We start from the raw sequence: 16,332 nt of genomic DNA on the forward strand, positions 1-16,332 counted from the left end.
ATAGGATAGAAGTGGTATAAAGTGGCACAAGCCACAAGCACTATAATACAGAGATTTTCTGGGAGATGTTGTCTTCTACTTTGGCACGCTGTCTTGAGGAAACAGGTAGATCAGTATGTATTTATGCACAATGCTGTTAATTAAAAGGGAATTGAAGGACGTTTCCATTACATGATTTTCCTCTTAAGCTTCTCAATTACCGTTTTTCTTTTAAAAGGTTAATTTCTGAAAAGGATCATAATTCAGCGTCCAGTGAAGTACACAGCTTTCATTGGTAAATGTTTAAATAAGAATAATGCAAGGATATTAGCTAAGAGTTACTGAGGTAGCAATCTGTCTGGTATAATTAATTATTATACAGGTAGCTGGCATTTGTGATAAGCCAGTTTATATACATGTGATAAATGCAACTCTGTAAATGCTTTAGGCTTGTATGGATATTCTGGTGACAAAGCCTGTGTTTGTGGCATTTCCAATGCAAAGAAAACAACCATTGCAAACGGAGGAGCGTCACCATGGTCCTGTTACTGACTCTTGGCCTTAGTAGAAAGAGGCTTGAAATACATGAGCATGAATGCCAAGTATTTGTATCTATCACTGAAGTGTTCCTAGGAACATCTGAACTTCAGGATATGCATTTAATTTTACACATCTCAAATATGAAATGACAAAACAGAGTCTGTGTGCATGAACGGATGTGAGTCTTAGTTTGTAGAATGGGTCTGAAAAGGCCTGAAAATCTAGGAAAATATCTGGGAGATTTCTAGTCCCATTGCTTTATGTGCGGAATATGCTGCAGAAATGCCAATTCTGCACTGGTTAATGCAAATGTACAGCATTGCTATTATAAGTTACTGGTACTAAGTATTAATGAACTTAAGGTATTTAAAGAGAGCATTAAGGTACACGTGACACCTCCCTGCTCTATCTTGGTTTTGCTACTGCAAGTACATTAAAGCTTAAAACTGCTGCTTCTGAGAATGTTTTTAACCAATGCAATGAGAAAAATATGTAAAAATCTTAATTTATGTTACAGACCTGTACGTCGTTGGACTAACCAGAGGCTGATCAATGATGTCAAACTTAGATGGGTTTATGTTCAAGTTTCAAGTTAAAAGTTTAAATAGTATTTACTTTTTAAATCTACATCTGTGTTTTGATACGTGCATTTAATATGTTAGCTGCTGGTCTTTGGACTTTTCTTGCTTTCTAGTCTTTGCCACAATAAAGCGACGATATTGCTAAGAGTACGAGAAGTTAGCAGCTATGACTAGAATTTGATAGAAGGTCACTTGGGGAATTTTCTAAGCTTACCAAAGGAAACCTAGAAAAATGAAAATGCAACTCAAGATTTTAAGCCACACTAGTGTTAGCATTAAATAACTGCATTTAAATAAACAGCACTTGGGGGCTTCCATGGAAGCTGTGTGCATGACCTGATTTGGAGGTCATTAGATGGTCATTGATTCAATCTGCTTTGAAGTCAGTGGGAGAATTTCCACTGACATTAAAGAACTTTGGTCCTTGAATAAGTGTGGCTTCATTGAACTGCTGCAGTTGGACATGAAAAGTAAATTATTCAGTTATCAAATCTATGGCTTGGGACTTCATAGTAGGTGGCTGGCCCACTACTCAAAGTGTTTTTTTCAGCCTGAATTATCTTCTTATTTGCATCTTTAAGTTGCTAATGAGAGAGCCTTTCCCCTCTCCCCCACACCTGTGCTTCTCAGAAAAATATTGCAGGGAGAAAACTCCAAGTCATTAATTGTCACAGCCATGTAAAGAGATTTTTAACAGAACTAAAAAGAAGTTAGACTGTAGAAACTGTCCCCAGCCGTGTGAAGTTGCTGCAGATCTGTTCCTAGAAAATAGCTCTTGATCTTCCTCAAAGACAGTAAAACAGCTTACGGCGACTACAAACAAACGAGGGATCTGACTAGAAATTTAATTCCCATTGTTATAAACGTTTGTCATGAATTGGGAAGTCAACATATCACTGGTGTTCATTTCTATTCCTTCAGTATTTTTATTATTGGAGAACTACATCCTCAAGAGCGAATGTTTTATGTCATCCTAATTTCTCCTGGTCGTAAAAATCAATACTAGCATAAAGCCTTGTCAAAAAGTATTAATGTTACAGTTTCATTGGAAATCTCCTCAGAACGTAGTTATCTGGAATGATAAAAGCTGAAGAAGGATCAAATTACCTTGGAAACTTAACTACACAAATAAACTAAATTCTTAAGTATAACTTTCTGAATTCTTCAGGATTGAGAATTTCCTTGGAATTAAGAGGGAGACCAAATTCTATTCTTTAAACTGTGGGGCTGGGACCATTAAAAATGTAAAGAAAAATCTTGGTTTTCATAGTAAATATCATGGGCCAGGGGTTGATGAGGATTTGGTTCTGCAACCCCAGAAGAGTTGTGGTTGACCTGGATGAAGGCTTCTGTCAGCTGCTGACCAGCTGCTTTAGAGAGCTGAGGTGTAAGGGAACAACAGCACACCATTTTTATGTAAATTGGAAGTTGAAAAAAATTAACTTCAGCTGAACATTTTAGTGATATCCAAATCAGAATATAATTGGAGAAGTGATCATGAGACTTTGCAGAGATGTTCTGCTTCTGCAGCAAAGTAAGTCTGGCAAACTTAAAGGCAAAGATACTTTCCAATTTAGAGACAAAATAATTTAAATTGGTTGCAGCCCAAATGTGGACAGGTTATGCCTTTGTCATAATGTACAGATCTGAAAATGGGCATTTGTTAAAAAAAAAACCTGCACATGCACATTTCTTAAAAGTTTAATTGGCAGTGATTAAAAAAAAAAGTTAGGCTACAGCAATTTAAGGGAAAGAATATATAAAGTAAATAATGTGATTTGTCATTTTAGAATTAGCTGTCACGTATTAGGAAAAAATGCATTAAGGTTCTGCAGTGTGACACCATCATTTTTCTTTTTGCTTGTTTGCTTTGAGTGCTAATACCTCGCATTGAGTTCCAGAGTATCTATATGAATGCTTTTGTCTTGCAGATCACTCTTATCATCCTCAGCATTTGTGTTTGTCTTTTTTTCCACTTCTGCTTTCCAACATGATGCATTCGTAATATTTTACTGATAGACCTAATAACTTGCCTTTTTGCTGACTTTTAACCTTCCCTTTAGGAGAAGATTACAGACCTATGGAATACTTAGTGCTGGTGATCTAAGAAGCAGACCTTGAATGGCTCAGTTTTCATCAGCTGTACCAAAGGGAAAAGAGAGAAGGCTTGTTTTTACTACTAAGCTGAGTGAATATGGCGTGGAAATCTTGTAATGGCAAGGTATCAATTTTGTAAAGTGATATATTTCAGAGGGGATACTAAATTTGACTGTGAATAAAAAGCTTTATAAATGGAACATTTAAGAGGCTATCTTTTACTTTTCAGTGTAGGGTTGCCTTGAAATGCATCATTTCAATTTGGCAGTCCCAGCAAATGGATGGAAGCAATTCAGTATGATAATTCAGTATTGCCAAGAGGCTTCTTCTCTGTCTAGTGTGGACACATTCCATGGAGGAATTTAAAGCCTATATTAAGTTATAGAAAATGGGTCTCACTCTGTTCCAGCTTTACACCACGACAATCTTGATTTCTAAGGTACCTAGAGTGGCCATCTGTAGGGTACATCAACAAAATCACTTCCAAGGTAAGGATCACCTGAAATTCGTGAAACATCTTGCACAACAATGATTCAGAATAGGCAGAAAAAGAAATAGAGTCTAGCTGGGCTTGCAAATTAACTCTTTTAAAGTAGCAACTCTAAGGGCAAATTTTAGCAGTGTTTTACCAGCACAGTCTGTTAAAGTAAATAAGCAGTTGCTGAGTTACACAAGTAAACTTGCCTGGAAAGCAGTAGTATTTGATATCCTCTCATTTGATATGAATGATCGTTTTCATGAAGATGTTTCAGATTTTATTTTCTTCTGTCTTCCAGAATGTTTATTTTTTCTTCATCATTTCAGTGGTTTTGGCTTTGTGGGAACAAATTTATTGTTGTTTGAAGGCACAAAGTTACCGTCCCTATTATTAAAAGGTGAGAAGGAGAGATGCCTAGTAACAAACGTCATTAAGCTGGACAGCATAAACAGTCTTTTTAATTTGTTGCCCTGGGCTAACAAACCTACTCCCCAACTTGAACACAAGACCAAACATGTTTTCTCGTGCAATGTTTCCATGGAGAGAACATTTCCTCAAGGCAGTAAATCTCACGAGGTGCTGCTGTCTGTGTATGTACACAGTACACATCCACCTGCATGTTACGCATCTCCTGAATGGCAAACAGGTCTCTCAGCGTGTATCAGAATCAAAAGTGTGTATTATTAATGAAATGCTACTGTTGGTGATTGTGTGTAACGTCATAGGCTCTATTCCTTTAAGTAACCTCAACTCGATTAAGTTAGAGCCAGAGCAGTAAAAATCCAGCAGAAAAGCACAGAATTTGGTTTTATGTAGGTATGCATGTCTGTATGTATTGTATAGCAAAAACAGCACTAAAATCTAGCTGATTTTAAGTCTCTGATTTCCAGTGAAGTTTGTCTGTTAGTTAAAGGCTGCTTCCTTGATGCAGACAGAGTTTGTTAAGCTTTGTTTGTCTTTTATTATGTAGAGGGGCTTACCACTCCTACTTACGCAGAGTGCCTCAACTCCGTATTATAATGACCCGTTCCCAGACTTATATAATTTAGCCAGCTTTAAGCTATTTGTATTGTCTGGTCTCTGTCATGGCTGTTTTGTGTGCCTTTTTTTTTTTTTTTTTTTTTTTCATTTTTTTTCCTGGAAAGGTTGAACAGTTACTCTTACAGTTGTGCTCAAAAACGTGGTTATTTAAGTATAGGTTGCATTGCCAATGTTAGCTAAAACTTCTGTGTTTTTCTCCAGGCTGTAACTTTATTTCCTTGAGGTAAAAAAAATAAATAAATAAAATTGTCAGGAGGTTAAAGAGAAAAGTTATCCCAGTGAAAATCTATCCAGATTAGGGCTCTAGAGAAACCTCAGAAAATGACATAGTAGAAATTGGCTCTAAATTTGCATGTGTTCCAGCTTTCCCATGCATGGTCATTGGCATTAATGAGCCCCCAGCACAGTTTTGAGGCCACAAACAGCTTTGAGAGACTATGGGCTCTACAGTTAAATTCCAATTTATCTCAGATAATGACAGGGCTCTGTAACATCCTGTATTTGCAGAACTGCAGATCTTGAACAACTCTGCAACAGCACTGTGTTAATGTAGCTTTATTCAGATTTCAAAAAGAAATCATGTAGACAAATGATGCTTTCCTATGCATCTGTTTAATTTACATTAAGATTACACCAGAGTTCATATCAATTTAACTAAATGGAGTTCATTCACACGTCACCTTCCTAAGATATAACTCCAGTGAAAGTGTACTTCTTTTCAAAGTTTAACTATGATAAATGTATTAAAAATCTGAAACATGAGTATTCTGTCACAACTTGAAAAATAACAAAAAGAAACTTTACTGTTGTTAGACTTTTTTTTTAAAAAAAAAAAAAAAGACTTTTTTTAAAAAAGACTGTGAAGCCAATCCAGGTTTGAGCTGGTAAAATGGAGACTGAACTCTGGTCCATTTAATTTATTTTTTTTGGTGGTGGTGCTTTTCATTTTTTACAGGCACTCTTTTACAAGATTCTGAGGTCACTAAAGACTAAGAAATCAACCTCATCCCTTAAATACAGGATTACACAAAGGAATTTTGGCAGATGAGTCATTTCTGGGCATAGGTGAATATTTCTAGATTCCTTATAGTGATTTCTAGATTCCTTATGGTGATTTTTTTTTCTTCCTGAAACCAGGACAAACTGCCCAGATTGTGATTTGGCCCACTTAAAAGTTTAACAAGAACACAACAAGCTTGGAAAAAGTTTTTCTTTTTGCCTCCTGCTATCCAGGTGAGGTTGTACTAGCAGATAAAAAGAAAGGACCAGATTTTGCCCTCAGATTTGTTTGCACAGGTTTTCAAAAGGCAAAGAGGCTAGATTTTGCCATTAGCTACAGTGACTTCTGAACTGTAGTCTTCTGACCTCATGGAACTTTCAGTCTGTGAGCAAAAAGCCAAGATATAACTGAGCCAAGCCTTAAGTTAATGCACAGTGGTAAATTCATCTCTGTCCAAAAAGAATTTGAGGTTCAAAGTCATTTAAGACAAGGCCTGTACTGCATAGACTGCTGGCCTCAGAAACCTCAGTGGCTACTAGTTCAGCTGGCAAAGATTAGCAATTATTTCCTCTATTCAAGCATCTCAGCCGAAGACCAACCAACATAAAACAAAAAATCTGATTCTCAGCTGGTGTTAACTGGAGTGTCTTTGCTGGCACTGTGTGTGTTAACACATCTGTGGGCCCCATGTTCTAAAGCTATCTGAGCATTTCTTTGTGACGTAACCGAAGAATGTATCTTAAAATTTAGGTTTTGGAAGACATCTGGAAAATGAACCAGATAACCATAAGCTTAGAAGTTGGCCATTTTTCCACTTTTAGTGAATCTGAGACTTTTAGTAGGTTAGCTTATTTGTATACATTAAAGAGGCAGACATTTTTCAGTTTGATTACACCACAACAGTGTGCAAATCCTTTTGTTTAATTACCTTTGTGGTTAAAGGCCATTTCATCTCTTTTTCAGTCTTTCGTCTGCTTTCAACATAATTCAACTGGGTGTCTCTCCTGTCTCTTAGCTTTGAATGAAAGAAATACTGCCAGAAATTCTTCAGGACTTCTCACAAGTTTGGGTTCCTTGGGCACATCTGTGTGGTATTACCTAAATGACGGTAATTGCAACAAAAACAAGATCTATTAAAACAGAGAAAACATCTTATAGTATGTTAAATTAGTTTAAATTAAAAGGAAAGGTGAACAGTGTATATATCCCTTGAAACCAACATACACTTTGATTCCTTTGTAGCACCTGCACAGAAATGTCTCTGAGCTCTCTCCACTAGGCCCCTCCAGCAGGGGCTGCAGTCCTAGACACAAACTACCCATCTGCACATAAAGCAACAAAACAAGTTTCTTCCTTACTCCTCTTCACCTATCTCAACAAAAAGAAGCTGACTCATCAGTGTTGTAATACTATAGACAGATTTTATCTTTCATGGAATATAATCCCCAGTGGTATCTGCTTTGCCATCAGCTATCTTGTTTAAATACATAGGCGTATCGTGCATGGTTCAGGCAAACACAACAGGCAGATTAAATGGTTCACTGAAAAAAAAGAACCATCACTTTTTTTTTTTTTCCTATTAGTGTAACAAATTCCCAGTTGAGCAATCACCACAGCGCTCGAGGGAGGCCATTTCCACGTGCCCCACACGCCCTGTCCCCAGTACAGGGCCCCCTGAGGGATGCCCCCCTCGCCGCCATGTTGTGGTCAGCCAGCGCCCAGCCCGGGACCTAAAATGGCGGCCAGGAGTTACCTCACGGCAGCGCGGCTGGGAGGCGCTGTTTGCTTTCTGGTGCGTGTCGCCCTGTCCTTCGGTCTCTCTACAGGAAAAAAAATGAGGATTTGCTCCCCTTTACGCCTTTTATACCCACAAAGCATCCGCGTGTCACCCAGCGGAGGAGAGCAATTCTGCGGGTACGCGAAGTGAGCGACTGTTAGGGAGGAAACATTATATGCTAAGCAGGCCCTTCCTTATGGCTTTCATTCGAGATGTTTTGTGGAGATAGCGTGTGCTTATTACGTCCCCGCTCCTCATTTTCTATTTACCGGTGCCTGTGTCCCCAGCATGTGCTCACAGTTGCTTTCGACGGAGGCGGCAGCGTGGCCAAAATGGCGGCGGGCGTCGCTTCCCTCCCCTCCCCTCACGGGCAGCCCGGGGGAGGCTGAGGTAAAAATGGGGAGAGGAGAGCGGGAAAGGAAAGCGCAGCGAGCCGAGGCCTTTGGCACATGTGCTTTGGCTCCTCGTGAAAATTTTAGCCGTAATGATTCTTTTCCACTTGGTGGCAGCAAAGGAGCATCAAACAGTCCTGAGGCAGCGCCGAGAAGCGCTTTTTTTTTTTTTTTTTTTAAAGCCGTAGAAATCCGATCCTGACGTTCGGGGACAAAAAAAGAAAAAAAAAAAAAATCCAACTCCCACCAAACTCTTTATTTAATACTACAGAAATATTGCTTATCTAAGACAACTAAAGCTTCTGCTCCACCCATCAGGTAGTCGTAGTTAAAAATGCAGCTTTTTAAATTTATTTCTTTTTAACAAGGCTATATAGTAGACTGCACAGTGTCTTTTAACTTTGGCAGATTTTAGCAGCTTTTTATGAGCAAACAGTTAAATTTCCATATGCCCTGCTTAGTTTCTCTCTGATTTCTTGGAGAGGCTTTAAAAACTGTATATGTGTGTGTATATATGTAATGTAATCTAATCTTTGCATGATTGAAAAAATAATACATTGATTTTTAAATTCAGTTGAGTTTATAGACCTGTTTCTTCTCTCACTTACACCTGTTTTATACTCATGGAAGGCCGTTAACACTGATGGGTTTGTTTCTAATTTATCCTGGTGTAAGCAAGAAGCAGATCAGGTCCTTATTCTTCCCCTCAGGATCCTGATATATTGCAAATATTGACTGGAAAAAGGCAGCATTTCTCAACTGCAGGCTGGAAAAAAGGACCTCAGCTGCTGAAATAAGCCTTCTTCTGTGGACTCCAAAGGGTGATTTGCTCTTCTTTGGGAATGAAGTGATGCAGATTTACCAGAAAGGCTAAGCATGTGTTGACTTGTCTTCCCTGGTTCATGCCTATCAGTCCTAGCTGGCATGGTGTGTCATGCCAGGTGTGTTGTTTGAGGTGAGCACATCTGTGCAGTGCCCCATCCAGATCAGAGCTGTGTCCCTCCCTGTAGGAAGGAAAAGATAGTCAAGGGCTGTAGCCTTGGCCAGCAAAAGTGGATGTTCCTCCGGTACTGGAATGATGCTGGTTTTCACCAGCACAGATCAGTAGTCCCAAACACATACTTTTCTTTATACATCAGTTTGGAAAGCTTTTTGAGGCAAGATCTGATTCTCACTGTTACTCTCTGCTTAGCATCTGTTCACTGATGATTTTTATGCCTCTGCTTAGACTAGCAAATGAACATGTCATAGGTCTAAGAAGCTTACCTTTTAAGTGTTGAATCTTGCTTACGTTTATCTCTGTAAATCTTGGATAGCCCTACTGACTCCTGTGGATTTACACCATTAAAATAATATGACATTAGTAAAGACTTATTTAAGGGCTTCCTTAGACCTGAGGTTTGATTCTGCTTTGGCTCTAATGAAATAACCAGCATTAAGTGGTCGTGAAATCCCAGTGGGGGCAATAGACCCTGTGTTCTGTTTTACATTCCTTGAACAAAACTTCTGGTGATTCACCCCTCCGGCCCCAGTTTCCCCCCTGAATTTAGGAGGAATGCAAAGTCAAGTCCTTTAGCTTCAGTCACAGCCCATTGACACATGTAGTTACTTGCACATTGGTCATTCCTTTTTTCTCTCCAGAATTTCAGCGGTGTGAGTCTCTTTGAAGGTTTTGCTCCTGAATCAACCCATTGGTATAATATTACACTGGCTGGGTCCCAAGATGAATTCCCTGTTTGCACCTCAGAGTGTGAATGCAAAATGCTCAGCTCCCAGAAGAAATCCAGTAGAGAATGAATACTAGTTGCCAAAGTCTTTAGCTCTTTTTTCATTTTTTATTTTTTAAGAGGGAAAACAGATTATTATACACATCCACTGAGGAAAAAGGTGTTTTTTTTGAACTCGGCCTCAGTTCCTCCCTTCTGTTTTTCTTCATAAACAATGTGTCTATACCTGTGCTGCCTCCTAAAACACTTCTGAGTAATGCAGGAGGAGCATCAGTGTAAAAATGAAAGGAATAATAGGACACGACATTAAGTCCTCTGCTAAAAAAATTGTTAAAATGGTTAAAAAAAAATCTTGTCAACATCTTTAAAGCTAGTTAGGCTTGTTGGCCCCAAGAAAGCTGTTACAGAGTTGTATTTCTGTATTGAAGTTGTTGGTATAATAACCTTGTTCTTATTTCAAGTCAAAAGGTACCCATGAGCAACTTAAAGCCATTTGTTCATGTGTCATAGTCCTGGTTTAATTTAAATAGGAAGCCACTCTTGCTCGCATTGGAGTGAAATTTGATTTATTACAATCTTTCCTATTCTTGGCTTTGCTCTGTGATGGAGGCTCCAGGACTAATACTGGTAGAAACCTGTCTGTAGGGGCTGAAAATACCATTTTACCACTCTGTTGCCATCAGGACCCAAGCAGAGTTCTCAGTGACTTCAGCATCGGTTTTGCTACCAGAGCTTTCAAAGTCACTCTGTATCTTAGCTCTGGAGCACATGCCTTGAATGCAGAGCTTCATGAAGCTTTCTCTTGTAGTGGGTGCTATTTTCATGTAGTAGAAGAAGCCATTGGACTTGTCAAGCTTGTTGAAAAGGCCTAAAACTTCAGTTTGGGCCCGTCATCCTGAGTGATTGGAAGAAAGGGAAAATTAAAGAACAAAACTTCTGAACGAGGCAAATAGCCAAAGGGGAATAAATATCAGTTTGCCATCTCATCAGTGTTACAAAGTGAGATGTTGCAATGTTACCTACAGGTGCAGAGGCCTAACCCTCCTAACTCTCCCCACAAACCCTCCTGATACCACAGCAAACAACCCTCCTGGGCTTGGATTCCAGCCAGTGGCATGTGTTGCAGAGAAAATCCAATGGGAAAAAAAGAAAAATTAACTCTTTTGGCTCCGTTTCCTTGAAAGGGCAGGTAGGTTCAGCTCTGTCCTGTGCAGATAAGTCCCCCCAGCCCTGCGGTGCCCTAGCAACATCCAGTTGGCAGAACACTTTGCCACTGGGGAATTGATTGTTGTTTTTTCCACAGTCCCTATGAAGCCATTGTTGCTATTGCTGTCTGCAGCAGGCACATGGAAACTTTTTTTTTTTTTCCTTCAAATTTTACTAAATTAAATCCATTAAGGCAAGATTGGCAGCAACAGTAGAAGTGATATCATTTTGATTACAAGTTTATTATGCTTTGATGACGGATGAGTCAAGGAAACAGACATTTTTCATGACAATGCCAGGTTAAATGGCTGGTTGTAGCTAAATATAATTTTCCAGCTGTCTTCGGTGGTTATGGTAGAAAGGCCTCTTAAGTTTGAAGCCGTAAGTTCTGCTCCTCTCACTGCTGACTGAAGGAGCATTATGTCGAATTATGCCAGTCACAGATGTGGACCCTCACATGTGAGGCAGTGTTTGCAGATGAACCATTTTAAATAGTTTTTCTGCAGCATTTTAACCAAGTTTTAGCTTAAAAGCGGTGCTTAAGAAGCCCAGACCTTCTAGTCTCAAGGACAAGGCATCTCCTTACACCTACAGCAGAAGAAAGCATTCTTACTGTGTTCCCTTGTCCTGGGAGCCACGCAGTTGCCCGAGAGGAGGATGAGAAGGACTGGGGCTGGATGTGAGGAGGGAAGAAATGATGGTTTGTGCCAGAGGTGGCCCTTCTGCGATGGCAGTTTCTCAGTTACTGGGATTGTGGCAAAGCAATTCTAAACTTTTGTTTTAATGAGAGATTTCAAGCAAGGAAATCCAGGCTTTATCATTGTGTTGGCTGGTGTAGCCAAGGCATGGGTTTTACTTAGTGATACGTGTCTCATTTACGCTGCGCTTCTTAATTTCTGTAATCTGAGTGGTGCACATTACAACACCTCTCCTTTACTGTGCACAAATTAGAGGCGCTTCCTTTTTGAGGGAATGAGAGCTGTTTGGCCCTGCTTCAGCTTTGTTCAAGGACTGTCAAAACATCTGTCAGAAAAAGGTGTGAGAGCAGGTAATGCTTGCTTGCTGGTAGACCACCTAGAGTTGCCTTGCAGGTGTTACTGCTGCTTGCCTAACCTGGCCTTTTGTCATGTTGTCATGTCAGTGGATGTTTTTTCCTCCTCTGAGGGGATGTCTTCTCCCTAGCAGCCACCAGACCATCAGAGGACTTCTGTGTCCGGCTGAGAGCTGTGGAGAAGCCCTTAGTGGCACTCTGCTGACGTTTTGTTTCTGCTCTTCAGATGCATGTTACTGCACTGGGCTCTCAGTTGTGATTTAAAAAATGACAGTAACCCCGTTCCTGTTCTGCTGATTTTGGTTGCAGAAGTCTGAGCGCTGAAAGTGTTTCTCCTACTGATACGTTGGGGGGGTTTGTTTTCTGCACTGACACAGGTGAGGATGGATGGTCACCAAAGCCATGTCTTGAAACAGGCTATTGTGTTGCCCTAAGCTCGAAGGCTGTGCTTTTCTGCTGTGCAAATGACAGAACAGTTATCTAATAGTTAATTTAATTGGCTGCCCAAAGTGAGCAAATCAGCTTCGTACTGCCGTTCACAGAAGGGACGAGTTGGCTGGGTTGAGCCATTCCAATCCACTTTGTATCGATATGTCGTAAGAGAAAACACTGCACTTCAGATAAATCTTCCAGTGTTATCCTCGTGCAGATGCTTTGTTCCTCTTCTTTCTTTTCTTCTGTTTCCCTTTGCTTTTTTTAACAGCTACAGACCCATGATCCTAATGAGAAAAGGTAAACGTGGATGATGTTTCTGGGGCCTGGGGGTGAAGGCCAGCACTGCTGTTGTCAAGTAATGTCACTAGAGATTAGAGATGAGGTGAAGAGGTTTGGCCAGAGCTCAACGACTCCTGCATGTCAAGGTGGGGAACCCCACGATGGAGTTGGTATTCAGTTTCCCTGAGAAAACCATATTGCAGACGAGAAGTCCCTGGGCTTCTCCAGATTTCTCTCCAGATTAAAGCAATTCTTGTTTTTCTGTAAAGGCTGACCATGTTTTGTGGGCTCGCTTTCAGAGGCTGTTGCCTAAAGATCACAAATAATGTTGTAATACTAACAGGGAGATTAAAAAGAAGAGAGTAAAGAATTAGCCAAGAAACACGAAGGAACAGAACGCATAGCCACTACTTCTCCTCAGTATTTACCCTGGAGTGTTCCCCTCAGAGATCATCCTATAATGTCAGTTCTGTTTACTCCTTGACTAAATGTCTGGTGTCACTTTAATAAATCAGATGAACTCTGCTCAGAGAGAGATGAAGCCTGTCATTTGATCATTAAGATTATTTACTGTAGGGTATGTAGCTGAAATACAATAGAAATCTAGACACATACAGACGTAACCTCCCAAGCAGGAAAAATGAATGGCTGAATCCTGCCACAGTAAGTTTCAGTGTATCAGGGTGCTGACACAAATCAGTCAGTACCTGGTTCAGATCATCCTGGTGCTGTTAGATTCAGCAGCTTCTGGATCAATCCAAAATAATATTCCCTGTTCTAAGTGGATCAACACAATAGACAGGGCGAATTATTACAGGCCAGCAGGACATGAGAGGCTTCTTTCAGGTGTTTCTGCTGGACTGAACGCTATGGGATGGGACTTTTGGGGCATGCTTACAGTAGCCAAGCTGTGCTTTTACCCGTGGGGTTTCCTTTCCTTAGAGAACAGCAGCATGGGGTTGCCACACTCCCACCTGAGGTTCTTTATCTCTCTTCATGGGTGCTTTGCATTTTGTTGAGCTCATTTGCATTTTTGTGATTGAAGTGCTCCTAATAGGTAGGTCCCCAGCTGGCTCCAGAGGCTGTAGCTCTGAAAATGGACTGCAGCAGTAGGAAGAACAATGTTAATCGGTGCATTTTTTGTGTGCGTGTACTGTTTGCTTTCAAACTAGACATAGTTTTTCAGTACACTTCTAAATGTAGCCAGTCTGATTCCTCGAGAAGCCAGCAAACACTGACAGAGATCTGGCAGCTCTAAGATTTTCCAGTTCTTGCTGCTTAATCCCGATTGAACTCCTCCGTGGCTGAGCAAGGCTCAGAGCAAGAAGGTGGCTCTGGCATCTAGAAGTGTAACGAGATGGTGTAGAGGGCCAGCCCTGATCCTGAGGGAGGATGTGCAGGTGTTCTCTCTGTGATCTGTGTGCACCTTGGTGTTGTTCAGAGGTTACAGTTTAACTCTGGTGTGGAGACTGATGGAGTGGAGACTGATGGACCGGTCACACAGAGAGCAAGGCTGTCGCTCCGTCTGCAGCTCTACTGGCTGGGCAGAAGGGGGACCTGCCTGTTTATGGCAAATGTTTCTCCCCCCCGTGCCAGGAATAGCACAGGACTTTCCCCCTGTGTTTCTGAGGTCCTCTGAAACAGCCTGGAGAAGCAACCAGAGAGCTGGGGCAAATCCTGTCCTGCTCCCAACATTTTTCTGAGGCCACTGGGACTCAGCTAATGCCCTTGGGGGCTGAATTACCCCGCGGATCTGTCGCCCACAGCACCTCACACACTAGTGGGATCCAGTTGCAGGCCTTAGCTGTATTCAATTTCACATGGAAGCCGTGTTGTCTAAAGTCCTGAGCCCTGGTGTAGCAGAGCTGTTGAAAATGTGCTTAGCTTTATCCATGTGAGTAATCCCCACCTCTCCTTCCTCGGCTGCAGAGAGAAGTGCTGCTACTGCAGGGAACAGAAGTCACGGTGAGCAAAGCGCTGGCGTGTGCTGTGCAGAGAGCTGTTTTGTGAGCCCTGCTCTATCAGCAGCACGGATTGGTGTCCTAATACATCTGTAAGGTGTGTGATTGAAGTAGGGTTTGGTTGCTGTAACCAAGGTAAGGGAGGGTGGGGAGAAGCGAATCCTTCTATTTGGAAAGAAAGCAGCCGAGGTGTTATATCCTGTGTTCTTCTGTTGACATTTCATGTTTGTAAAACCTCGCAGGTTGATTTGTTGATCCCATGAAATCATCAAGGGAATGAGATTAAAATACCTGGAAAGATTGTTTGACACGAAAGCGGGCTGTGGGAAATGTGCTGGACCACTCTGCTAGGCACTCGAAACAGTAAAGAATTAAATAAATAAAAGAGGGAGAAAGGGAGGTAGGGAAGTGACACAGCAAGCAGTGGGAAATACCATTCTAAATTTGTGTGGCCTAGGATCTCTAATGATAGGCTTTTATCCCATTACAGCTAATTGACACAGAACTTTATCATTAACAAATTGAGAAGTATTTACTCCCTGAAATATTTGGGACATTATACCGACTTTCTTTTCATGATGGGCTGTTGAAAGGACTATAATGGCCCGGCTCACATGTAGCCTGGGAAAACGATCCAGCAGTCTTCAAAGTTAATGAAATGTCATTTGTCATAGGCTTTGCAGGTGTGACTCTGTTTCTGCGTTATAATACACGATGGAAGTAAGTGGCTGGATTGCAGGCCTCTTGCCAAATGTAATGCACATTCTGTGAGCGTCACTGGTGCAGCATTCCATAAATCTTACTAATAGCGAGAAGTCTTGAAATGCATGATCTTTCTCTTCTAAGGTTGAGCAAGACTACTCCACAACTTAATTTTAGCCTTGCTATCTCTATAGTCAAATGGGAACATTCAAGGAGGCTTTGTTTTTCAGTGCCCTCTTTTGAAGCACTAATTTTGAAGGGCTTGTTTTTATGTTTGTTTGTTTGTTTTCCAAGTATAAAGTGAACTGGCTCTGGAAGAGGGTTTCTTCAATAAGAATCTTTTTTTGTTTGCCCCCATGCCAGGCAAAGCGCCACGTGGGAGTAGAAGAGGTGGCATTTGCCCTAGCTGTGTGACTGGGGGAGGGAGAAGTCTGCAGATGGCCAGCAGTAGCTGTGCCGTGACTTTTGCTGGGATATCGCAAAGGTTGAGATGTGAAAGCTGCTGAAGTCACTTCCACACAGCGGTGTGCTGTTTGCCAGAGCTCCAACTGCAGCTAACATCGTGTTCCTTTTAGGGCCAGATGTTTAGTTCGTCTACATCATTGACCGTAAATGTCAGAGATGTGCAAAAGAGGAAAAAAAAAAAATCCCAAACCCTTCAGTTTGTCTATCTTGTGAAAGATCTAGCCTGTCTTTTCTTGAAAGTGATGTTTTCACATGGTTGCTGTTTGGGTTCATTATCTGTACTTGCTCTCTCTGATGGAGCAAGAAAGCAAAACAATGGAGAGGGCTATGTTTGATCCTTTGGTGCTGCTGATACGCAGGGCTGACACCCCAGCGTGCCATTTTCTGCAATTGTTTAGTCAATTATATTCGAGCCTTAATCTTCCAAGCCTGAAGTGCTTAACATGCTTGTTCAAACATGCAATCTGAGGAACCTGGCAAAAGCCAGTCTGTAGAGCAACCTGGAAATACTCTACTCTTTTGTTTGTTTCTGCTACTGCAGACTTGTGACCCTCTGCGTGATGTTGACTCTCACAAATATGACAGGAATAGCTCACCAGCTTGCTTTGATAGCCTCTTTTG

At 41.1% G+C, this 16,332-nt stretch overlaps 1 long non-coding RNA gene across 3 annotated transcripts in view; it reads left to right on the forward strand.

Moving 5' to 3' along the window:
* The first annotated feature begins 14,421 nt into the window (after window positions 1-14,421).
* The window catches only part of LOC311207868, a 265,648-nt gene continuing 263,737 nt past the window's right edge, over window positions 14,422-16,332 (forward strand). For 2 of the 3 annotated variants that reach the window (XR_014618290.1, XR_014618291.1), the window contains exon 1: window positions 14,422-14,548. This is a non-coding gene — a long non-coding RNA (uncharacterized lncRNA). The remainder of the gene's footprint in view (window positions 14,549-16,332) is intronic. The other variant, XR_014618292.1, reaches the window with a different exon arrangement.

This window comes from Netta rufina (assembly GCF_964035555.1).
Source record: "Netta rufina genome assembly, chromosome: 3".
Lineage (NCBI taxonomy): Eukaryota > Metazoa > Chordata > Aves > Anseriformes > Anatidae > Netta > Netta rufina.